Source organism: Mobula birostris, chromosome 19 (assembly GCF_030028105.1).
Source record: "Mobula birostris isolate sMobBir1 chromosome 19, sMobBir1.hap1, whole genome shotgun sequence".
Classification (NCBI taxonomy): domain Eukaryota; kingdom Metazoa; phylum Chordata; class Chondrichthyes; order Myliobatiformes; family Myliobatidae; genus Mobula; species Mobula birostris.
The window spans coordinates 29,463,995-29,491,029 of NC_092388.1; the positions used below are offsets into that span (position 1 = coordinate 29,463,995).

The window sequence follows — 27,035 nt, forward strand, 5'->3', positions numbered from 1 at the left end:
GAGATGGTAGTAACCAATGCTTTTTTATTATCAACATATCAGAACAGATGTAGTTATAATAGTATATAATTAGCAAAGATTTTAATTACCATCATAACATCAGAGGAATTCTTGAAATAACATCTAATTAAAGTAAACTTTAATCAGTCACATTTACTTGATAAAACTAGCAATGAATGATAAGTGCCTTGACATTTACTGAAATTTAAGAGTGAGATTTCCTGGAATTAGATTCTCATAGGATTCAGTTCCCTTAGCTGTCTTCATTTAGACTTGGAGTTTATTGGAATGTGGCAGAGGCTAGAGGGCACTTGGATTATTCACATTTCATTACAGCATTACAATGTCCAGTCAATATTTACAGGGTGTAAAACAAAGAAGAACATTTCTCACCCTGTGTCTTGCACAGCTTACCTACTGATGTCTACTATAAGCCTACGGACTCTCACAGCTATCTGGACTATTCCTCTTCTCACCCTGTCTCTTGCATCCCAGCATCTGCAGATTTCCTCGTGTAAGAGCATTTCACTGTCAGCAACATCATTAGTGGTGAAGCAATGGTTCTTGTCATGGACTTCATAGAAATCATGTCATAAAGATCACATAACAAAGATCACTTTGGAAACTTTTGCTTTTCTTATGGCTGCTGCTGATAGTTGTAGGTCCAAGAGAATTGCTGACATCCAGCTACAGAGCAGCCAATCATATTGAATAATTTACATTCAGGAAGCACTCAAAATGCTGGAGGAACTCAGCACCTCATGCAGCATCTATGGAGAGGGATAAGCAGTCGACGTTCTGGGCTGTGCCCTTTAATCAGGGTTCTTCTTCATGAGTCCTGATGAAGGATCTTGGCTCATAAAGTCAACTATTTATTTCTCTCCACTGACTCTGCTAGACTTGCTATGTTCCTCCACCATTTTGTGTGTGTTACTCTGGATTTCCAGCAACTGTAGAATCTCTTGTGATTATGATTACTGCCAGGAAAACAATTTTTAAATATTAACAATATTAATAAGCATTACAAAGGATGCGGAATAAAGACTGGGATATATGTTAGAATTGGAGGCTAAATATCATACATTTTATAGTTTTTAAATTAAAATTTGTCAAATCTTTATGAGAAGTTTATCTAACTTGTTTCCCTTAACAAGTGTTAATTTGCTGAGACTGGGAAATCAAGTGTCCTTTGTTGCTAATTAAGGAAGAGGAATGCTCTATTGCCAATTCATTTGCATAGGAGACACTGAGGTGCTGGAGATGTGTTTACTGATTGCTTTTCTGTAAACAAAATGAGTGAGTGCCAATAAAATAATGCTGAGGACCTCATGGCAGGCAGACAAAGGGATCCAAATGAATGCATTCAAATACTTGCCTATTTATTTCTCTCCCATTTAGAGCCAATCATCTTTTGTTGTTGGATGTGTCACTTTTATGGTTCCCCAAAAATCAGATTAGCCTTTTGAAAGCAAAAATCTGGCAGGGAAAAAAATATTGAAAAACAAATTTCTCTTAATAGTTCTCATTTGAGATGAGAATGTTAACTGTTGTTTGCCAGGCTGTTATGTTAGGCTTCATGTGACTTCTATCTGTTGAAAATTTAACAAGCCATTGATCACATTGTACACAAGCAGCATTATGAATATAAATTAAAATTTAAGAGCATAAAACACTGAAGTAGCAGTACCAAATATATTCTCGTTGTTATTGAACCCACTTTCAGAATGAATGAAGCCTACAATAATTAGTAACAGAATGATTGTGTGTGGGGTATCCTTATGTATAAGATGATAATATGATTTATATTTCCTCCTTATCCATAGCAGTACAAACAACTTTGTCAGTTGGGTTATCCTCTGCTGCTAGAGGCAATCCTCTCCCAACCCACCCAATTACAGCTCAGTCCAGATTAGCATTTTCTCCCTCAGTGGTCTGAGATTTTATATTATTTTGGGAAAATGTGAAGGATCGTGTATTTCACAAGTGAAATTAGTGATCTCTGCTTCTGAGCCATCATGATTCTTGAGTTGGTTCGTACCCTGTTTAACCCCAAATCAAGCTTCTTCTGACTGCAAACGTGCCAAGGTATTGGACAATAGGTATCTAACCTATACTCCTTCCCTATTGTTGGTGTTCTTCCCAAACAAAGACTCAAATTGTGTAGGGAATAAGGCTTTTGTTTAAATGGAGATGTGTGTGGTGACCACTAAATATGCAATTGTGGAGAAGTTTACAGTGAAATACTATTTTCCTGACCATGCCAAAATGAAAGAGAACATTTGGGCTTTCCTTAGTCCCCTTCACAATTTCAAGACATCATTCAGCATTCTGGGTTAATGAAGTACTTTTAACGAAACATTGTGATGTATGAAATAACTAAAAAAAATCAGGAGGACTGTTTTAAAGATTATATTTAAAATAGACATATGGCAGGACACAGAGATAACCAACTTTTCTTCAAAACAATGCTACAGTTATCAAGCTGACTCCTCAGCTTTAGAGTACACTTTTAATAATCTTTCATGAATAGAAATTTTGAGCTGGCAGTTCACCAAACTTATGGCAAGAGTGCTGTCAATTAAGTCACAGTGGCATCTGTGTAAGACACAAGTGACAAGCATAAAATATTGGAACTGCCTGGAAGACATGGTTACTTATCTCAGTAACCTGTCCAGTAGCACTGGTATCCACTGTAATGAAGTGCTTTGAGAGGATAGTGATGAAGCCTATCGACTCCTATATCAGAATGCTTTTTATTGACTACACTTCAGCATTAAATACTATCATCCCCTCAAAATTAATCAAAACTGCAAGACCTAGGCCTTAATACCTCCTTGTGCAACTGGATCCCTGCTTTCCTCTCTTGAAGACCCCAGTCAATTCTGATTGGCGGCACCATCTCCTCTACAATCTCCATTGGCACAGGTGAACCACAAGGCCTATATGCTTAACCTCTTGCAGTGTCAACCAAAAGTATTGAAGTAAGCAATGTCTTTGTAACTACAGAGGATTCCTGTTATTTGGTCTATCAATTTGGGACCAGAGGCTATTGACGACTAGCTTCTAACTGGTGTCAGCTGTGTGAACTTGTGTGGCTGTTCGACACTACACTGTGCTTATAGTGAATAGTCTTCAAATAGCCTAAGTTGCGTGTATATTTGTTCAAAAAGCAATGATCTTTATCACTGATAGCGAGAACAAAGCAGCAAGACATTTTAGAATTGCTTTGCTCGTGTAGTTTCAATCAGAAACCACAGTGAGCAAACACCACTGCCAGAAATGGTCAGGACTGAAAATGAAACTATTTCAATCTTTCAAGTTGAGAACTATGACGAGCTTGAAGCTATGGACAATCATTTTGAATATTACAACGCAAATGAGGACTTGGAGGATGCAATTAATGAAAACACTGTTTGAAGACAGTCCATTATCTGCGCTAATTTTGTTCATTTAGAGTCAATCAAAAGAATACGGCTGTATTGGTTGTCCATTGTGTGTCTGACAATGACAGTGAAGTCTGTGCTGGAGAGTTTTTAAAGTGGAAAAGCAGATGTAATGGGAGAGTTCCACTCTCTCAACCTCGGAAGCCCAGGTCCAGCAGTACAAGCAGTCATCATAAATTGGAGTCTTTTTTGGTTGCAGTGAATAACTATGATTACTTCTGTTCCTTATCATGCCCACAATGTGTTGAAGAACCGCCATTTGGCCATCGGATCTCACTGTTGAACTCGTCCACCCAGTGCATCGAGCTGGCTTCACATGCTAAGACAAGCATGCCTCTATTAATTTTATTGAAGTACTGCACAGATTAGGCCCTTTGGGCCCTTCAAGCTGCTGGCCAGCAAATCCTGATTTAACCCTAGCCTCGGGACAATTTACCATGACCAATTAATCTACCATCCGGTATGCTTTTGGACTTTGGGAGGAAATCGGAGCACCCAGAGGAAACCCACGTGGTCACAGGAAGAATGTACTAATATTTTCCTTACTGATATTAATGGGAATTGAACCTGGGTTAGTGTTGTGCTGACCACTGCACTACTATGTTACTGAATTAAGACTCTCCAAACTCTCTTCAATTGGGCGAATAAGGAAAGTTGAATTTCATTGACCTGGCCAACTAAGAAACTGGATTCCGAATGTTTATGCCCAGTCAGTCTTCAGTTTTGATTCGAGAAAGTATTTCTGCTCAATGTCAAAGCATAATGCTATACTGAATGGAGAAGTAATCTCCAGTACAGTAGCAACCAATGGTGAAAATTATAATGAATTATCTACTTGCTGCATCTAAATACAAATATTATAAAATAACTTTGAAATTTCACAATGCACACCGTAGAATAATCAGATTAAATTAGAATTCAATGATTTAAATTTCAACAAATATTTTCAAAAAGCCAGTTTATTTCTGCCTAATGACTAGCAGAAAGCAAAATAATTGTTCAATTATGACTTGATTAATTAATTGCCATTCACAATGTAGGGGATTTAATACTTAATTTGATAGCAATGTACAGAGTAGACATATATGTCAAATAAAAACAAATACATTCTTCTTCCCTCTCATTATAGTTCTCTCTCATCTTCTCACACTTTGTAAAGTCATTTCATAACTGTGCAACGCTCTGAGAAATTTTCATCTATTTTGAAGCCAAGCCATTTTGCAAAAATGTCAGTAAATGGTATTCCTGATGAATGGAGAATATGGCAAGTAGAACAAATGGGAAAGGTAACTTAATAGTGACCTGAATTTCTTGTCATTTTGACTGTGTGAGGAAAAAAAGAAAGACAAAAAAAAAGTAAGTTTTCCATTGGAGTAACTTGTAGCAAATAAAAAAAAGCACTGGAAGAACTCAGTGAGACAAGTAGCAACTGTGTAAGGAAATGAACAGTTGACACCTGGGGTTAAGACTCTTAATCCAGTCTAGATTCTTCCAGCACTTTTTGTGTTTCTCCAGATTCCACTATCTTCAGTCTCTTGTGACTCTCTAACTTGTAGTTTTGTGCGCTCAATCCCTTGTACTCTGCCTCTGAAATTCATTCCATTTGGCTTCAATAGATTGAACTTAACAAAGTGGATTGGCAAGAAATATAGGCCACTGCTGGCCAGAATAAGTTTAAAGACAATGAAAAAACATTTACACACCCCAGCTGATCCTTTGAATTATAAACAATGGTAATATATGAGATTTTTATAATTCAGTCATTGGAAATTATGTGTTTTAAGATACTACCGTTGGCAAGAAGAACTACATTTATGACTATTGGCTTATGCAATATTTAAGTTAAACTGAAGGAAGAAGGTAACAAATTGATCTATTGCAAAGATTGAAAGCAGAATGAGTTCACATGAGGTGTTGTCCTAAAACATATGTGATACAGGTGTGTGTTTCAGTCATTTTGATTTCTAAGAATGAGTTGGCCATAATAGACAGGAGAGAAAATTCCCAGGGATATTTTTCTCAGTGTTCTGCTGCTTGCTCTTTGCCTTTCAAGGAGAATGTGTGCTTGAGAAGGCATTTTAGGAAGTATGTAGAAATGTTGGAGAGAACTGAGCTTGGTGGCACATTGAAGCTCCACCGTAGGATGTGCAGTAAACTCAATGGACCAGCTGATCTTTCCATGGTGTTTGTTTTACGTTAATATTCACATCTGGGAGAAGAGGTTTAACAATATCCATTTTCTAATCCCTTAGGCCTGGGTGAAAAGAATTTATGACAGACTTTGCTGATGTGCCGTGAAGATGTCTGTTGGAAGCAGGCACACATTTAGTGAGATTGACAGATTCACATTTGTTTGTCACTGAGGAGTTTCTCTGACGCCTTCTACAGGATTGTAAGTTATCTATTCTCTATTCTCTCAGTGGCCCATATCTCTTTATTTGTGTGAGTAGGATGAGATACGCATTGTTTAATTGGGATGAAAGACCTTGTGTTGTGTTGCTTCTGATGGAGTTGCACTGAGGAAGAAAATGAGTTGTTAACTCTGACTCAAGAGATTGACACTGAGGACTAAGGGCTTTTTGACCATCCGATAAAAATGCGCTCTGATGCTGTGCAAACTTTATTTTGTATCTATACAAAAATCAAAGATGTTTTACATGGTGCCCATGTAAACAGTGACTATTGCTGTTTAACATCCCTTCTCATGTAAGATTCACAGACCATATCATAGGTTGGACATTTCCAGCCTGGGTAAATCTGGCGTCTTCATGATATCATCAGACTGAAGGACAAATAAGGCATTAAACATTTTCTTTATAAAAAAGCAGCAAAAACCAACTTTCCTTGAGAAAGGAATACAGAATTTTCAGGTGATGAAAATGCATAATCCTGGGAACATATGTCAAGTGACCAAGTACAAACCTGTTGATCATTTAAATCTGGAGGCCACTGTTGTAAATTTCAGTTAAGAGATTGAAACACAGGTAAGTAGATTTAAGCAGTTAACTCATGGAAATAACTTTTTGCAACCTGCATTTCTGCAATTCTGAATTTTTGTTTTGTCTTGCTACATTACTGAAGGAGAAGCAGCTATGGTTTTAACCTGAAAAAAACAAAATAAAACCTGTAAATATTGGAAATGTGAAATAAAAACAGGAAACACCCAAAACACATCAGGTCAAGCAGAACTTGTGGAAAAAGAAACAAAATTGATGTTACAAAACTGTCATCTGATGAAGAGCCTTTATCTTGATATATTATCACAGTTTTGTTCTTTCCATAAATACTTCCTTGATCATATAATTATCAAATACTCATTTACACTAAAACATTAATTCCAGTTTATTCCATTCATTCATCAACTCAACCAACCCCAATCAAAAGTGGTTAAATATAAACATCTGGTGGAGATAGGAATCTCAAAGTTCAATGTAAAGTTACTATAAATGTATACTGTATGCAACCTTGAGAATCATCTTTATGCAGGCAGTCAGCCACAAAACAAAGAAACACCATAAAACCTCTTTAAAGAAAACCTCCACAAAACAAGAAAAGAAGGCTAGCAAAAAGAAAGGAACAATCATGTAGACAACAGAAAGCAAAGAAATAACACAAGAGAACATCTATCATCAAACTGCGGAGCCACAAGCTGCCAAAGCGAATGAAGCCAGTCTGGGTGCCGATAATCGCTGCCACAGCCACTGAGTTAGTCAGTTCAGCACTGTGTTGATGGCTGCAGGCCACAGCTGTGATCTAGTTTCTCGCCGAAGCACCTCGATCAAATCACTCAATTAGTAAAGTGCTTTCAGCGCTGAGGAGAATTTGCCATTCTAAACGGGCCCAAACTCTTCATGACAGCAGATCCACAATAATGTGGGTGGCTGTGAACTGACCTACAAAATAACTTTGGAAGTCATTGTGTTCTTGGATAATATTGCAGAGATTATAAATATTAGCCCAGCATGTAAATAGTAAACTAGTATATATTGGACTGAATTTTGCTGGATGTATCCTATGCCTTGCATTTGCTCCCTGCATAAGCCCTGGGACTCCACCCTACTAATAGAGTTTCTAAAATTCTCTACATCTCACTGCTGAATAAATGGGGCCACACGGTACAACCCTGTTGATCAAAGACATTGAGGAAAAGTGGAAAATAGTTTAAACAATTTTAAAACTTAAAACTTATTTTTGAAAATTTAAAACTCTAAGAATCAATTAAATTAACTCAAAGAATACATTTAAAATACAGATATTAGCCAAGGTCTTTAATGGTACATGGAGTTTAGAAAAAATAGAGGGCTATGGGGTAACCCTGGGTAATTTCTAAAGTAAGTACATGTTCGGCACAGCATTGTGGGCTGAAAGACATGTATTGTGGTGTAGGTTTTCTATGTTTCTATTAATTAAAATAATGTTTAAAAAAAAAACAGATCGCTTGTCTTTATGTAACTTCCAATTGTCAGGTATTCAGTTTAAATAAATGGGTCTCTGAAAAAGATTATAAAAGCAAGTGCCCAGATGTAACCTGAATCTAGCTTTGGGATTATTGATTCTGTGTGAACACAATGGTGATGGGAAGAGGGAGAAAGGTCACTTGCAGAAAAATTCTCGAGATGTCAAGCAGATATGTGCAAAGGCCAAGTATATAGAAACATAGAAAATAGGTGCAGGAGTAGGCCATTCGGCCCTTCGAGCCTGCACCGCCATTCATTATGATCATAGCTGATCATCCAACTCAGAAGCCCACCCCAGCCTTCCCTCCATACCCCCTGACCCCCGTAGCCACAAGGGCCATATCTAACTCCCTCTTAAATATAGCCAATGAACTGGCCTCAACTGTTTCCTGTGGCAGAGAATTCCACAGATTCACCACTCTCTGTGTGAAGAAGTTTTTCCTAATCTCGGTCCTAAAAGGCTTCCCCTCTATCCTCAAACTGTGGCCCCTCGTTCTGGACTTCCCCAACATCGGGAACAATCTTCCTGCATCTAGCCTGTCCAATCTCTTTAGGATCTTATACGTTTCAATCAGATCCCCCCTCAATCTTCTAAATTCCAACGAGTACAAGCCCAGTTCATCCAGTCTTTCTTCATATGAAAGTCCTGCCATCCCAGGAATCAATCTGGTGAACCTTCTTTGTACTCCCTCTATGACAAGGATGTCTTTCCTCAGATTAGGGGACCAAAACTGCACACAATACTCCAGGTGTGATCTCACCAAGGCCTTGTACAACTGCAGTTGTACCTCCCTGCTCCTGTACTCGAATCCTCTCGCTATAAATGCCAGCATACCATTCGCCTTTTTCACCGCCTGCTGTACCTGCATGCCCACTTTCAATGACTGGTGTATAATGACACCCAGGTCTCGTTGCACCTCCCCTTTTCCTAATCGGCCACCATTCAGATAATAATCTGTTTTCCTATTTTTGCCACCAAAGTGGATAACTTCACATTTATCCACATTAAATTGCATCTGCCATGAACTTGCCCACTCACCCAACCTATCCAAGTCACCCTGCATCCTCTTAGCATCCTCCTCACAGCTAACACTGCCACCCAGCTTCGTGTCATCCGCAAACTTGGAGATGCTGCATTTAATTCCCTCATCCAAGTCATTAATATATATTGTAAACAACTGGGGTCCCAGCACTGAGCCTTGCGGTACCCCACTAGTCACCGCCTGCCATTCTGAAAAGGTCCCGTTTATTCCCACTCTTTGCTTCCAGTCTGCTAACCAATTCTCCACCCACACCAATACCTTACCCCCCAATACCGTGTGCTTTAAGTTTGCACACTAATCTCCTGTGAGGGACCTTGTCAAAAGCCTTTTGAAAATCCAAATATACCACATCCACTGGTTCTCCCCTATCCACTCTACTAGTTACATCCTCAAAAAATTCTATGAGATTCGTCAGACATGATTTGTAGAATGGAAAAGTGCAAAGGTATTTAAAATAATATGTGACAATTCTTATGGCAAAATTAATTTCCCAGCACTGGAGAAGAAAACAAATTGAAATAATTTGGCGATGTCAAAACTAAGAATGGTATTTGATAATTAGGCCTATCTACAGTTTGCATTCCCCAAATAAGACAATTAATAACTCCTGTAACTCAATGGCCCTAAAGGATTATTGAGTTTAGTTGGTTTAGTTGGCATTTTAAATGAACATACTATTATGGATTTCCAGTCATCTGGAGATTATTGAATCTACTTGGTATAGCTCAGATACTTCACACCTCCTATTGGTTGACTTGACATTTCATTATCGCTCCCAGTTGTGAGACTGAGTATTGTTTCAAATTGCTGCTCCACACTGAATTGATTTTAGGTCTTCAGTTAAAGCTGTTCTCTGTTGCTGGGAAATCTCTTTTGTTATAAGAATTTGCCACATAATTTCTTAAACATCTGAGGCACAAAAGATGAAGACTGTAGTTTAGAAATTTGAAGAAGCATTGTACACTAGCAACATCAAGATCTCCATCATTCTTGAGATTTACAGTGTCTATGATTTGTATAGCATTCAGAATACTAAATAATATCACAGTTACTATGATGAGATACAAGGAGGATCAAAATTATTCTTTTTGTTTCCCCTTACATGATCTGGTCCCTGAACTTTGCCACCATTTCTCTTCCTGCTCATTGCCTGAGACTGATTCTGCTCATATTCTCAACACTTAACTCCTTTGAGCTTCCTCAGCATCCTCCATCCACTCCTGGAACATCATGTCATTGCTACGATCTCAGCTCATCTTTTGCCGAATAGTAGAAATAACAACGAGTGTTTGAACTGTCCTGCTGGCATGAAGCTAAATCTCTGAAGGAAAATTAATATATTTGTTTGTTGGAAATCTAATGTTTCATGAGAATACATAAATTCCAGCAGCTGGTTAGCAATTGTACAGTTCACTTTAACATACTTAAGAAAGTAAAACCTGTACATTGTGTATCTTGGACTGATGCAACTGTGTTTCATTGAATGTAAAACTACTGAGAGGATTTATGGCTTACTCTACAATACCAGATGGCCTACTCTACTCATGTTATGTGCAAGCCATTCATTCCCCTAAACAAAAGAACGAGAGCTTATAGTGATAAAATAATGAATTGGTGGAAATTGAGAGCAGGACCAACAAAAAGTTAAAACTCAAAATTGATTGGATTTTGTTCCATGTAATCAAATAGTGAAATGTAAGAAAATAAAGTTGAGTCAGGGATTTGATCGGAATTGGGTTAATGAATCCAAAGAGAAAAACAAGGCTTTAAGATCTGAAGTGATTAGGTACAGTTCTCCATTCACCTGGAGTCTGTTTTTATAAAGCCTTTGAAAGGAATGGCTGAGCTGCTTCAATGAACTGTGCTATAAGACGTTTTGATGTAGGTTAATTCTGGGATCTTTGAAGCCTTATTTAAAATGATTGCACTTGAGATATATATTCATATTCTAATTAAAAGAAGTGTAGTGTTGCAAGATGGAGATCCCAATAGAATGACTTCATTTATGCCTGAATATAAATGCTGTGTTTTATGAGAGCCATCTTGATAACTTTTAAGCTAAACAATGTCTCTTTTTCTTTCAACACAAAAAAATGGATTTGGTCCGTGTACAGTGAATAAGACAAAACAAATTTAATCTGTGACTGCACGTACAATTCTGAATTCTTGACACCAATGTACAGAACTGGCTGACTGAGGACCAAGGGCAAGAGAAGCATGCCCTTCAGCCCATCTTATCTATACCAACTGTTTCACACAGTGAGCTCGTCCTAGCTTCCTACATTTGACCCATAGCTCTCTAATCGTCTCCTATCCCATAGTCCTCTAATCTTCTCCTATCCATGTCCTTATTGAGCTACCTTTAATATGTTTCTAATGTGCCCAACTCAATCACCTACTAGCCTCTCATTCCAAATATGCCCTACCCTTTGCATGAATAACCTGTCCCTTCTAAATCTCTCAGTTCTGATCTTAAACCTGTGTCCTCTTGTTTTAAGTGTCACCTTTCCCTGGGAAAAGGACAATCTGCGTTCACCTTGTCTAAGCTCCTCATGATTGTAGATCTATCAGGGTACCCGCTCCAAATCTCATGTTCCAGAGAGCAAAGTGTTATTCTATGCAGCTCATATACCATCTAGGTAGTCTCCAGCCCCTTGGTATGAACACAGAATTCTCCAACTTCCAGTAATTCCCTCCCCCTCCCTTCCCCTATTCCTGTGTCACTCTGCCCCCTCCCCCAGCTGCCTATCACCTCCCTTATGGTTCCGCCTCCTTCTACTACCCATTGTGTTTTCCCCTATTCCTTCTTCACCTTTCCTGCCTATCACCTCCCTGCTTCCCTTCCACCACCCCTTTATCTTTCCCCTTACTGGTTTTTCACCTGGCACCTACCAGCCTTCTCCTTCCCACCCTCCCCCCACCTTCTTTATAGGGCCTCTGTCCTTTCCCCCTACAGTCCTGATGAAGGGTTCCGGCCTGAAATGTTGACCTATCTTTTCCACGGATGCTGCCCGAACTGCTGAGTTCCTCCAGCGTGTTGTGAATATTGCTTTGACCCCAGCATCTGCAGATTATTTTGTGTTTACGATTCTATGCACCTTCTCTTTGTAGCCTCAAGTCAAAGCAACATTCCAACAAATTTTTTTCTGCACTCTTTCCAGTTTAATAACAATTTCCTTTAATGGGGCGACCAAAACTGCATACACCATCCAGGTGAGCCCTTACTAATATAACTGCAACAGAACTCCTATACTCATTTCATGCCGGATGAAGGCCAGCATGCCAACACCTTCTTCATCTCCTTATCTACCTGTGTTCCTGCTTTTCAGTGAACTTGCACTCCCCAGTGCCTCAGCATTTACTGTATTATTTCTACCCTGGTTTGATCTCTGAAAAAGTCTCACAAATCCTCACAATTTATCTGAGTTGAAAGCCTTTTGCCAGTTCTCAGACCATGTGCCTTGCTGATCAAGATTCTCCCCCTGGAATTTTTCATAATCTTCTACACTATCTCAATATTGTCTATTTTAGAGCCTTCATCCAACTTACTTACCATGCCTGATGCATCCATATCCAATTTGTTTACATAAATTACGTTTGTACAAACAAGAACGTTTGAGCACTAAACTCTGTAACACACTCTAGATACAGCCCTTCAATCAACTACCACTGATACCTATCACTGAGCCAATTATGAATCCAGTCTCCTATCTTCTGCTGGATCCCACGTGATCAAACCTTCCAGACTAGCCCACTATGAGGTGCCTTGTTAAAAGCCTTGCTAAAGTCCATAAGGACAGCATTAACTGCACTATCCTCTTGGTGAACTCTTCAAAGAATTCCAAGAGATTTGTCAGACACTGCTTCCCAAGCACAAAACCACGCTAATGTTTCCAAATCAGAGGCCGTCTCTCCAAGTATTGGTAGATTCTATACTTCAGCATCCTTTCAGCAATTTACCCTCCACCGATATCAGACATATTGACCTGTTGTTTCTTGGTTTGCTTTTGCAGCCCTTTTTAAAAAATGGTGTGACATTAGCCAATCACCAGTACTCCAGATCCTCAACTGTGGCCAGTTGAGGAGAAAGAGGGAACATGGGATTGAGAAGAGGATCATATGTAATGGAGGAGTGGCCTTGAATGATCAAATAACCTAGTCCTTCCATTTTCTGTGTTCAGGAAAATAGTTGATGTTAAAATACAAATAATTTATCTGAATCATAGAACAGGGTCAAGGAGCTGAAAGGTCTCTTGCGCTTCTTCTTATGGCTGTTCAGTGATCACTGCTAACTTTGACCTAATGTTAGGATATTGTCAACTACTCGTAGGAAAAATTTCATTACTCAGTTGCTTAATTTTCCAGCAATTTTGGAACCTGGAAATAAATGATCATCGTCTTTTGCAGTTAACAGTTTACATGATTACTAATAAGGAACCTTAGGCTCCTCTCTCCAAGGCATGGAGCCTTTCACTGTTCCATTGCTGGGTCACTTTAAATGCTGGCCCAGACAGACTGAAAAGATAGTGTCGGGATTGGAAGCAGGAGCAGATTTTGCTCTTTCTCCGCGATGGTTATCTCCATAGTATTGGGGCTATGAAGACTGCCCCATCTGCTGTGTTCCGTGTCTGCAGATATGATGAACTGATAAACAAGGCTTTGGGCCTACCCCGGCCTGCTCTGGGGTTCAGATTTGATGACTCAATTTTAGTTCAGAATGCTGTTGTTCGCTTCAATTTTTTGCATGATTATTTTTTTGCTCTTGCGTGTCACTGAGGGTTGGTCTTTTATTTTAATGCTTGTGCTTTTTTTTTCTTCATTTGGGTTCTTGCGGGTTTCTTGCTTTGTGGCTACGTATGATTAAGCAAATCTAAAGGTTGTATAATTTAGCACTCTTTGATATTAAATGAATCTTGAGTCTTAAGTTTGTCACAGCAAGGGGAGCTCCCGCTACCTCTTAAATGCTCCCAATGGCGTGCAGCTCAAATAGCTTCTGACAACCAAGTCCATCTCCTGGCCTTCATGTGTGGCTTAGCTACTAAGCCTAGCAGAGCCATTTCTACTGACAGGAGAAAGTGAAAAGGCATGTTGCTGAAGCCTTAAAACCAGTCACTTCGGGTAGATGGGGCTCCGAGGCCATAGTTGGCAGCTCATCTAGGAGAGGGAGAACTCTGATCTCAAACCTCTGCTGCCTTGCACCTATACTCAGTCATGGGGAAGGATTTGGGAGTAAGCTCCCATGGAAAAAAATCCCGAGCTCGAGTCCCAAAGGTAGTCTTACGTTGACTGGCAACTTCTATAATGCCGCTGGTGCCAAACTGTATTGGTGTCTGCCATTACTTTGGATTTATCAGCTGTGGAAGAGGGAGAGCCTGTTACATGACCAACTGTTTATTCTCCATATCATACTGCCATGGCTTGTGTATCACATAGACAGCTGGGATGCAACATCCATGGTTGACCTCGACCAATGGAGGGCCTCTCGATTAGTGATATGCCTGACAACAGCTCGTGGAATAAGAAAATTTGTCACAGTTTTCCTTTTACTTTGTTAATTTGGTATTTCTCCTGATCTCTCATGTTGTCTTGTTCAATGCAGCAATTTTGACTATGCTTGTTTGTTGTACCAATTTTCTATGTATAGAAAATAAATTCATCATCATCACCATCATAAATTGGAGCTGCCAAAAGTGACATGGTGATAATTCTGGTACACTCACCACACACGAGCAGTAAAATCATCAAAGAACTTTCTTTCGCAAAATGAAATACAAGATTTTCAGAATGGCTTTATGAAGATTAAATGGTCATCTGGAATCTAATCAGAATTATTTGGATGCATTCGAATGTCAGCCTGTTTATTATGATTGGCATTGTAAAGGTGTTAGTGTGCGGATGGAAATTTACCTAATGCCAGTTGCTCAGAAGCTGTTCAATTCCAAGTTTAGAGCTCTCACATCTGTGGCACTGAGTTATTCCAGATGGATTTCTGTTTGCCCTTTAAAGAAATTCTTGTCTATAGTACGCTGATTTATTACTCTGTGTTGTCAATCAGCGAGTATTGCTGATTTGTTGCCAGTACCTACTGTTGTGATTGTAACCAAGTCACTGGAGAAACTGGTGGATCTGAAGGTCACAACAAGCAGATAGCCTTTTGGTGACCCTCTCGACAGTACTCCAAACTCAAAATCCATCAAGGTTTTATACTCTTAATAACAACTAGAAGAGTAAGTGATTCAATAATTATAATGACATTGTTTACTTCACTGTTTTGTGTCTGACAAATGGTTCCATTGAAGAACATATTTAAAGGTAGCATATTATAACTTGAGATACCTCTGTAGCTTCAAAGACTTTTGTTGGGACTAAGTTACCTAAGATTAGTGTTGTGAGAGCTGACCTACAAAATACTAACATCAAATTTCTTAATGGTTCTGAAACCCATGAACACTTCCATGTTAATCCTTTTGTTTATACTTTTTATTTACTTCCATCCAGTAATTTTTAGGTTTTTATGTCTTTCCATTGGATTGATGCTGCAAAAAAAACAAATGTCATGTTTTATATCAGTGATAATAAATCTGATTCTGAGTATACAAGTATCCCAGTAGTTGGTAGAGCAAATCAGCGTTTAACCATGCTTGATATGGTAAGTGACAAAATTTGCCTGGTGTGGTAGCTATCCTTGATTTCTGGATTAAAGGATGCAAAATAACCTGCAGGTGCAGGTTAGATATAAGCCAAATAATGTAAACTCATTTTCTTTATATTGGCAGATGCTGATAAGAACGTTTCATGGTTGTAACAGTTTATAAACAATATCTTGAGTAGCCAATTCTACTGTGGGCCATCTCCTACATTACATTTAAGCAGGTTTTTTTTTGAAGACTGATCGGTTCATATTTTTATTTAGAGATGTAATATGGTAAAAGGCCCTCCTAGCCCAACGAGCCCACGCTGCACAATTATACCCACGTGATCAATTAACCTATCACGCTGTATGTCTTTGACATATGGGAGGAAACTGGGGCACACACTCATGGGGAGAACATACAGAACATGTAGACTTCTTATAGACCGCAGTGGAGTTGAACCCACGCCACTTGTGCTATGATAGCATTACACTAACCACTATGCTAGTATGCCATCTTTATAAATTGTTTTGTTATATAGTTTGGAAGGGTATTTATTCTGTACTTCAAAATGATTTTAAAGCTTTTTATAGGACAGTGACATTTTCTGTGCTATTGAAAGGCCTATTGAAATTAGTTTTGTGTTCACTTTTACCAATGAACTGAATAATAATAAAGTCTTCTTCAGTGCTAAAAAAAAACATGGCAGACATCTGTATGATCTGTACAATACACTTTCTTTTACTAACTTCATCACTCTATGGCAGTGCTGAGCAGATGGAATAGTATCTGTAGGGGGAGAGAGAATTGGTGTTACCCTCATCAGACCTACTTTTGTTTTTTTAGTTGTCTTCTAAGCACATTTACTGTTTTCACAAAACATTTAATCATGGCAGAATGGAAGGTAAGAATATTTTAGTCATATCCAGGGCATGCAGACTACAGAGATAAATTTGTTTTATTTAAAGCCTTGTATTTTTTTTTTCCATTTCTGCTATAACTTTAAACAGGCTATTTGTTACAAATTCTAGAAATTACAGGGCAATGTATGACTTCAAATATTTGAAAATCGGCCTTGATTGTATCAAAACTCCCTGTGCCTATTGTGTACTGCTAAAAGACATCTCACGTCCGACAATACCCTAACACCTCCCAGCTTGGAATTTAAAGATTTCATTCAAACTTACACTTAACTTTGCACAGCAGCAGGAAGAAATATGGCCTTGCACTTGGCACTGTCAACCATTTGCAGGTGATTTGTCAATCCTGCAGGCATTTAGCTGTTTCTGCAATTCTTTAAGGCAGTGGAATGGCATGCACTGTGCTGATTTCAGCCACTCTTCTTGGATTGTAGCAGTACCCGGAACATAAGCAAGTGTTAAGCATCTTTCAGAAGAAGGAGGAGGAAGAAGAGGTAGGCTCTGAGCAGGAGGCCATTTCTACAAGTGGTCAGGACTTACCATTTAAAATGCGGCAAGGAAGAATTTATGTAGCATCTGAACTACTAGAAGGGCATAGAAACCACACTGTTCCATCCAGACTTGCAAATTTAGCGTAATGAAAGGCCTACATTGGCAGTAGCAGTTGAAGAAACCATTAGATAGATAGATACCCTATTGATCACAGAGGAAATTATAGTGTCATAGTAGCGTTACAACTGCACAGATATAAATATTTTAAGAGAAGTAGAAAGAATAACAAATAACTTACCACACAGTCTACAAGGAGGGGGTCATCACTTCCCCGGCGATAAGTTGACTCATTATAGAGCGTAATGGCCAAGGGTAAGAATGACCTCATATAGCGCTCTTTGGAGCAAAGCGATTGTCTTAGTCTATTACTAAAAGTGTCCCTCTGTTCAGCCAAGGTGGCATGAAGAGGATGAGGAACATTGTCCAGAACTGCAGTATTTTCTGTCAGGTCCATTGTATACCACGGCCTCTAATGTGTCCAGTTTAACTCCTATAACACACTAGATGCCATTGCCCCAGCACACCACTGCAGAGAAGATCGTACTGGCAACAACAAACAAGTAGAACATGGGAAGGAGATGCCTGCATACTCTAAAGGAACTCAGTCTCCTCAGGATGTAGAGGCAACTCAAGAAGTGGAAGTAGCACACATTGATCTAGGAAGTGTGAAGAATTCCTTTTGATGCAGGATGCCATTGCCTGCAGCACATCATTACCCCATCAACAGTCTACAGGGATACAGTCCGGCTGTTTTCACCCCATCAAGAGTCTACAGGGATACAGTCCGGCTGTTTTCACCCCATCAGGAGTCTACAGGGATACAGTCCGGCTGTTTTCACCCCATCAAGAGTCTACAGGGATACAGTCCGGCTGCTTTCAGCCATCAACAGTCTACAGAGATACAGTCCGGCTGTTTTCACCCCATCAAGAGTCTACAGGGATACAGTCCGGCTGTTTTCACCCCATCAAGAGTCTACAGGGATATAGTCTGGGTGCTTTCACCCCATCAACAGTCTACAGGGATACAGTCCAGCTGTTTTCACCCCATCAAGAGTCTACAGGGATACAGTCCTGCTGCTTTCACCCCATCAACAGTCTACAGGGATACAGTCCGGCTGCTTTCAGCCATCAACAGTCAACAGGGATACAGTCCGGCTGCTTTCAGCCATCAACAGTCTATGGGGTTACAGTCCGGCTAATTTCACCCCATCAACAGTCAACAGGGATACAGTCTGGCTACTTTCACCCCATCAACAGTCCACATGGATACAGTCTGGCTGCTTTCACCCCATCAACAGTCTACAGGGATACAGTCCGGCTGCTTTCACCATATCAACAGTCTACAGGGATACAGTCTGGCTGCTTACACCCCATCAACAGTCTACAGGGATACAGTCCATCTGGTTACAGTCTACGTGGATACAGTCCGGCTGTTTTCACCCCATCAACAGTCTACGGGGATACAGTCCGGCTACTTTCACCCATCAACAGTTTACGGGGATACAGTCCGGATGCTTTCACCCTATTAACAGTCTACAGGGATACAGTCCAGCTGTTTTCACCCCATCAAGAGTTTACAAGGGTACAGTCCAGCTACTTTAACCTATCAGTCTAGAGGGATACAGTCTGGCTACTTTCACCCCATCAACAGTCAACAGGGATACAGTCTGGCTACTTTCACCCCATCAACAGTCCACATGGATACAGTCCAGCTGCTTTCACCCCATCAACAGTCAACAGGGATACAGTCTGGCTACTTTCACCCCATCAACAGTCTACAGGGATACAGTCCGGATGCTTTCACCCCATCAACAGTCTACGTGGATACAGTCCGGCTGCTTTCACCCCATTAACAGTCTACAGGGATGCAGTCCGGATGCTTTCACCCCATCAAGAGTCTACAGGGATACAGTCCAGATGCTTTCACCCTTTGAACAGTCTACAGGGATACAGTCTGGCTACTTTCACCTATCAACAGTCTACAGGGATACAATCCGGCTGGTTACAGTCTACGTGGAAACAGTCTGGCTGTTTTCACCCCATCAACAGTCTGCAGGGATACAGTCTGGCTACTTTCACCCATCAACAGTCTACAGGGATACAGTCTGGCTACTTCAAGCCCATCAACAGTCGACGTGGATACAGTCCGGCTGCTTTCACCCCATCAACAGTCTACAGGGATACAGTCCGGCTGCTTAAACCCTGTGGCATTTTCCTTTGCCATCCACATCTGGACCAGCATGATAAAGCAAAGAGCAGTCACTAAATGAGAATCTGTGTTGACAATGCTCCTGGCTCTGTCATGGAACAACTATAAAGATATAACAGTGTGAGTGCCTTTCTATCCCTTTGCTTCATTTGGAGGCACTCTGTGATGTGTGGCAAAGCGGCTGTTCACATTCAACTTGCTCCGCTGTCTCAGATTCAGATTAAAATTCACATTTATTTATTTTATCACAGTTACATCTAAACAAACAGAGAAATGTATTCACACAAGAGGAAATCTGCAGATACTGGAAGGTGTGTGTGTTGAATGAAATGCATTGTTTGTGCTAACAACCAGCACAAACTAAGGATATGCTGGGAGCAGCCCACAAGTGTGGCCACACAACCTGGCACCAACAAAGCATTTTTGCCTTGTTCAGCAGAACACAAGAAAGCAGAATACAGCAAGCAGCAAAACAAAGCCCCTTTCCTCTCTCTCACCTGCCCTCAAACACCAGAATAAGCATCCGGGCCTCCAATGAACTCAGAAATAACAGGTCTTTTGACTTCCCTGACTACAGACTCGTAGACCCAGAACTTTTGATTTTCAAAAATCAGACTTTGATTTCTCATCCACTTTCGGGCTTCATTCCTCGAGATCAATTCCAAGACTACCAGATGATGGGAACCCTGAACTCCAGACTGGCCAACTGATACCTACAGGATCATGCCCCCTGCTCACATGAAAATCCAATTTCAGGACCCACCAACCTGAGGATCTTACTGACTCAATGAGCTAGCTGCTCTCGTCCTCCCTGGTCCTCGACCACAGTACTTGCCAGCCAAACATCCATGAATGTCCTTTGCGACATCCAAGTTGGTGGCCTTCATGCACAGTGTGGAGGTATATAATCTAGACATCCTTTATCACACGTCCACGTTACTGGCTTTTGAATGCAAAGCATGGAGTGGAGGCCTAGAACCTTGCCTGAGGCTTGATCTGCTGTTTGTGGGTGGGTGAGAGAGAGCAAAGGGGCTTGTTTGCTGTTTTTGCTCTCCTGCTTGCTGTATTCTGTTTTATTGTGTTGCCTGTCCTCAACATTCCTGTTCCTAAGCCCTGACCTGACCATTAACTCACCTCTCTGACTCCAAAGCCATCCCAATGAACTTAAAAAACAACTAAATCAGAGCCACAGTCTCTATGGAGACCGCAGCTCAATACCAGTTTGACCGGAAGGTTACGGTCAATGTTCAAACCATAACGAAGACATAATTCTTTCCACAACCAATACGGCAGTTTAGAGGAGCCAGGTCCAAGAGGCAAAATGACTGGAAGAAGAACAGAAAGTGGGCTAAAAGTAAGAGGAAGTGAATAATCTCCCTACAAAATGCTGGAGGAACTCAGCAGGCCAGGCAGCATCTATGGAAAAAAAGCACAGTCGACATTTCGGGCCGAGTTCCTTTGGGAGGAGCACCAGAGGGAGGCGATGGGTAGGCAAGGAGATAAGGTGAAAGAGGAAAAAGGGGATAGGGAATGGTGAAGAAGTGAGGGGGGACATTACCAGAAATGGGAGAAATTGATGTTCATGCCATCATGTTGGAGGCTACCCAGATAGATTAAGTGTTAATTCTCCAACTTGAGTGTGGCCTTATCACAGCAGTAGAAGAGGCCATAGATTATGGCTGGTGCTTCTTCCCTCTTTTCTTTCTTCTATGTCCTTCTCTCTTCTATTAGATTCTCCCTTCTCCAACCCTGTATCTCTTTCACCAATCAACTTCCCAGCTCTTTACTTCATCCCCCCCTCTCCAGGTTTCGCCTATCATCTTGTGTTTCTCTCCCCCCTCCCCCCCACCTTTAAAATCTACTCTTTTTTTTCTCCAGTCCTGCCGAGGGGTCTTGGCCCGAAACACCAACAGTGCTCTTTTTTCCCCAAAGTTACTGTCTAACCTGCTGAGTTCCTCCAGCATTTTGCGAGTGTTGCCTGGATTTCCAAGATGAGCAGATCTTCTCTTGTTTGTGAATAATTCCCCTTACGGTACGGCGAGCCACGATCATCATCAGATGTGATAACAGAAAATAGAAGCCCAGTTACCGGCCCTGATTGAGTACAATGTAACTGTAAGCACACATTTCATTCGGTAATAGACCCTGCTACCTAGTGAGGGACTAAAGCCTTCTAAATGTACTCCCTATGAATATCATGCCTACCTTACCACATTAGCTAATGGGAAGTTAATTACTTGCTTCACACTGATAGTTTAATTCAATTTTTTTTCTTTCCCCATCTCACCCATGCACGTGTAGGATTTGCTCTATAATGCCCGTTATCGTCCAGCCTGGTGGGTGGAGTAGACTCCAGAAGCAGAAGGAGGAACTCATTAATCATGGTGAGGCAGTCAAATATTTTATCCCCATGCCCAAGGTTAGAAGAGCTTTCATTTTTGTCTGCCCTTCAATCCATCTCCTCTATCAGCCGGGCTGAAATTAACCGGGCAGTAGTGCATTTCTGTCACGGCAGAGCACTCAAGCTATTTAATGGTCCATTAATGAGGTTTTAAACATGGATGTTATTAAAAATGTTTAATGGTGCCTTCTCCCACTTGGGCATGGGATAATAGAAATGAGGCAGGATGACAGTAAATTTCCTTTCCTGAAATCCTTGATGAGGTTTGGTGGAACAAAGGAACATTTTACACTTTAAATTCTCTGTGCCATATCCTTCTTCAATTTGGAGTTAATGCATAGGACAAGAAATCACTTGGATGTGGGAGAGAAAACAAAGATGTTTTAAGTGAGTTTGCTGAGATTTGCACCAAGTCTGCATTAGTTGGAGAGTAACAGAATTAAATCTAGGCACCTTCACTGCTTCTAGCTAGAGACATAAATCCTTGTTTTCCTTCAATAACATTACCTTTAGTCATCCTGTGATATTCGGGATTGTTTAATATCATTTCCAGTATGCAGGTGTAAAGGATCACAAAATAATTGTTATTCTGGATCTGATGTAGCACAGAAGAAACCACAATAAGAATATAAAAAACGCAATAAAATGCAATAAATATAAATACCAAAAAATAGCTCATGTGCACTGATCGATTGTATGTCCATGAAGTGACTAGGTACCGGAGTATCTGTATGTTGGTGACTCTGACAGGAAATAATAAAATAGTGGTGGTTGGGGTGTGGAGGTGTGCGTTAGTGGGTAGAAGTTGCTGATCCTGCTGTGGATGCTACGTAGGCTCTGCACTGCTGGGAGTGGGTCAAACAGTCCATGGGCAGGATGGGTGAAAATCCTTCATGATATTGCTGGCCTTCTTCCACAAGGCCATAAGACATAGGTTGAAAGGCCTAATTCTGTACCTACTGAGTCATTTCATCATCCTATCATGGCTGGTCCATCATCCCTCTTAGTCCTATTCCCCTACCATCTCCCCATAACTTTTGATGCCCTGATTAATCAAGACCTATCAACCTCTACCTTAAGTATATTGAATGACTTGGCCTGCACATCCGTCTGTTGCAATGAATTCCTCAGATTCATCAGTCTCCAGCAAAAGAATTTTTTCCTCATCTCTGTTCTCCAGCACCTTTCTGCATATTATGTCTTTGATGGCTGGTAGACTGGCTCCGATGATGCATTAGCCAGTTTTGACAGCCCGTTGTAGAGCCTTCCTGTTCACTGCAGTGCAGTTCCTGTATCATGCAGTGATACAGTGTGTTAGGATGCTGTCTACTGCACATCTAAGGATATTTGGCCAATTCCACTTGTGACTTGCACCTTCTAGGCCTTTCCTTCACCACAGCTCACATGTTGGCAATGAAAGCTTGAGCAGAAACATAAATAAACGTCTTCAAAAAGGGGCATTTTTGACTTTGGCTGGTAGCGTAAAATTAACAGTATTAGACTGGCTACCCATCACAGATATTCCCCTATTGAAGTTAACATGAATGAAAATGGGATGAGATACAAAATATGCTGCTGTGATCTCTTTCATGAATTAAACTCTGCTGTGCTCGAGCAAGCAAATTGATTAATGAGGAATGAGAAAAATAGACACAAAGAAAATCATAATGTGAAATGTACAAGAATAGTGAAGAGAAAGAAAGGAAAAAACTATTAGAAATATAACAGGCCAATGACCAGGGAGGCACATAATGAAAATTAGAGAGAGATGAAGAATTTACAAGGAAAGAGAGGTTTTTTTTTTCTTTGCAAGCTGCAGAGTATTCTTCAACTTGTTAATGATTAGGCTCTCCCAAATTAACTGTACGAAGTGCAATTCAGGATAAAAATCCCACTGCTCCATCATAGGAATATTCATGTCCCTTTTGCAGTAGAATGAATTATTCTGTTTCCCACATTAATCATTCTTGTCACCTTTATATGACTGTAAATTTGATGATAATTGCCACTCAATTACAGGCAGCTTTATGATGTGCTTTTTATCCATTAGAACCATAGTAGGAGCTCCCTAGACACATTTCAGCTAGGACTCACACATCTGTTGCAGAGCCCTGCTCTCATCCTTCAAGAACATAGGAAAAGAGAACAAGAAAACACCAGTTGGCATTAGATTATATGCATGGAAATCTCTGAAATCATTTACAGTAGTCTGCGACCCAAGGTCAAGATTACGTTCAACCCAAGTTGTAATCATGCTTTGGACATGAACCAAGTGTCCAAACTTTGTCCGGAAATTCTGTCACATAATTTGAAGACATGGCCACCATATCATCCTCAGTGTTTTTTATGGTATGTGTCAACTTCCTTGGCGATACGAAAAGAGAACAAAGACCAAGGAATCTCATTACAATTTTGGAGAATCACAAGCTCATTGCAAGTTCAGTCACACACAGGATGATACGACAGAGACATTTAAAAGACACTTAGATAGGCACATGGATGTAAGAAATAAAATGGAGCATTTCAGGTTATGTAGGAGGGAAGAGTTAGATTGATCATGGAGTAGATTTTTATAAGTGTGCATAACATCTGTACTGTGTTGTACTTTTCTATATTCTATGATCTACAATTGAAATTTTCCTTGAAACAATTCAAAAGTACTGTACAAGAAATGGTCCTGATCATTTCTAAAAGATCTTTGTGCAAGATGCATATCCAATCTTATGGGAGATGCATGTTGCAAGTTCTGAGAAGCATTCCTCATCTGTAGACATGTTTAAAGAGAACAACAGCTTTCAAAGTAATTGAGAAGTTGTTTCTGCTGCTCAAGACTTCTCTGTGTATTGGAACTTATTGTTCTGAGAATCCTTGACCTTGGACCTTTGTTCCCTTTTCATGTATCCACAAAAAACAAACAAAAGATCTTTAAGTTTAAACTATGCTGCTTCCAAACCCATATTGCTGCCTCTGACTATGAAGGATGTGCTGGCACTCAGTTCCACAGAACCAGTGTTAACCTCACACCTTTGCATTCCCAATGTATTGATTGTAAGCCCCAATCCCCCAGCCAAACTGCTCTGCTGTGAAAGTAAACATCAGGACTGATATGTTGAGCTGCTGAATAGGTATCTCTTGTCAATAACAGTGATATTCCATGTGTCTTTCTCTGAATCCGTTGTTGTCACAGTGAAATATAATTTGGATGCAGAAGGAAGGATAAATTGAAATGTATATTTTCAGCCCAAGATGTTGTTTCTTAGGCATTTATGCTAAAATTACATTGAGAATATCCCTCCAGGCCTTACATTACTCATTCGTTCACTATGGGTATTGCTAGCAAATCCAATATTGCCTTCCACAGTGATCCTTAATGTGAGTGGCTCACTTTTTTTGTAATTCAAATTTTTATTATTATTTATTCTTATTTTACAAAGCAGCACAGCGTATCATAGAGCAGATAGAGTACAGCATATTTACACAGACAACCCATGACAGGAAAACAAGTAAAACTTAGAAACAGAAAGAAGTTCTAATTTAAGTTTAAATTAACACAATGAAAATTGATCCCACGTGTCTTGCACTTTTCCCTCACTGTTAATTCTTCCCAACATGTGTTCATATGATGAAATCTCAATTATTTCCTCAGTCCATTCCTTCACAGTGGGACATCTGTTTTTTTTTCCAGTTTTGCAATATAATTCTTGCAGCTGTGATGAGACCCACCTTCAAAATAGTGAACTTGTCATTGTTTACATTAGGTATCATTGTCCTATCACCCAGGAGACAAAGCCGTGGGCACAACGACTGTGTGGAAACCTGACCAACTCCCCAACAGATCAAGAACTTTACACCAAAATGGACAAACCCTGGAACACTCCCAAATCATCTGAAAATATGTGCCCACCTCATTTTTACATTTCCAGCATAAATTATTATCAACAATCCCCATTTTGTAGAGTCTACTTGGTGTCCAATAATATCTGTGTACTATCTTATATTGAATAAATTTCCCTCTTGTTTCCCTAATATGTCTACCCACATTTGATAAAATATTTGACCACTCATTATCTTCAATATCACTTCCAAGATCCTTCTGCCATACTGCTTTCAGATTGTTACACGATTCACCCACAGAATGCTTGAACATCTTATAAAGTACTGATGCTTTATGAATTTCCTGTGGTAATATAAAGTACTCGGTTAAAGGGTTACTTTGTGAGTCATCGTTCTTGAAATGCTACTAATGCAATGTCTTATTTGCAAATACTTCCAAAATTCCCTTTATCTACAAAGTTATATTTCCTCTGCAAATCCACATTTGACATAAAAATCCCATTCTCATAGAGATCACCTGCTGTATTTACACCTTTAATCTTCCATTCTTTACAATACACCATTCTTTTCCCAATGCATATCTCAGGGTTATTCCAGAGCGAGGAGTATAACTGGTTTAAATGTGACATTCCACAAGCTTTATGAATTGTACTCCACACACTCCTTGAGTGAGATAGTATAGGATTTAGATTAGTCTTGTTTTCCACATGCTGTGAGAGGATGTTAAGGGGAGAATGTGGTACAGCCAAGCTCCGTTCTATAATTACCCAATCTAAATCAACATCAGCCCTGTCCCAATGTTTAGCTAACTTGGTCATTTCAAAGGATAATTTATATGCCCTGACTTCTGGTAGACTGAGCCCATCCATGTCCCTGGACATACACATCTTACTCATTTTAATTCTGGGCTTCTTCTTATCCCATAGAAAATCCCTGATAATTTTGTTGTACTGCTTGTAGATCAAATCTGATATATTTTCAGGAAGCATCATAGAAAGATAGTTAAACTGAGGTGCTATGACCATTTTAACTACATTGACTTTACCCCAGAGTGACAGTCTCAGTGCCTCCCCCCCGCTGCACTTATCCAGACTATTTCTTATCCTACTCAAAAATGGGCAGGATGGTTTAATTCATTATTATATTAACAATAAACTTTACCTGTTGTAATTAAAAGGCAAAATAACTGAGGGCACCAAAGATCTGAAGGACAACACTGCTGGAAATGTTCAGTAGGTCAGGGCAGCATCTGTGGCATGTAGAAAAAGCAATACCATTTCGGGTTGAGCAACACACATCAAAGTTGCTGGTGAACGCAGCAGGCCAGGCAGCATCTCTAGGAAGAAGTACAGTCAACGTTTCAGGCAGAGACCCCTCATCAGGACTAACTGAAGGAAGAGTGAGTAAGAGATTTGAAAGTGGGAGGGGGAGGGGGAGATCCAAAATGATAGGAGAAGACAGGAGGGGGAGGGATGGAGCCAAGAGCTGGACAGGTGATTGGCAAAACGGATATGAGAGGATTATGGGACAGGAGGCCCAAGGAG

General features: G+C 40.1%; 1 protein-coding gene across 3 annotated transcripts in view; it reads left to right on the forward strand.

Moving 5' to 3' along the window:
• The window catches only part of LOC140212489 (cadherin-18), a 672,855-nt gene that overhangs the window by 230,479 nt on the left and 415,341 nt on the right, over window positions 1-27,035 (forward strand). The window contains exon 2 of one of the 3 annotated variants that reach the window (XM_072283356.1): window positions 5,696-5,835. The exons of the other annotated variants lie outside the window; for them this stretch is intronic. The gene's annotated coding sequence lies outside the window, so the exon portion shown is untranslated. The remainder of the gene's footprint in view (window positions 1-5,695; window positions 5,836-27,035) is intronic. 3 annotated transcript variants of the gene reach the window in all.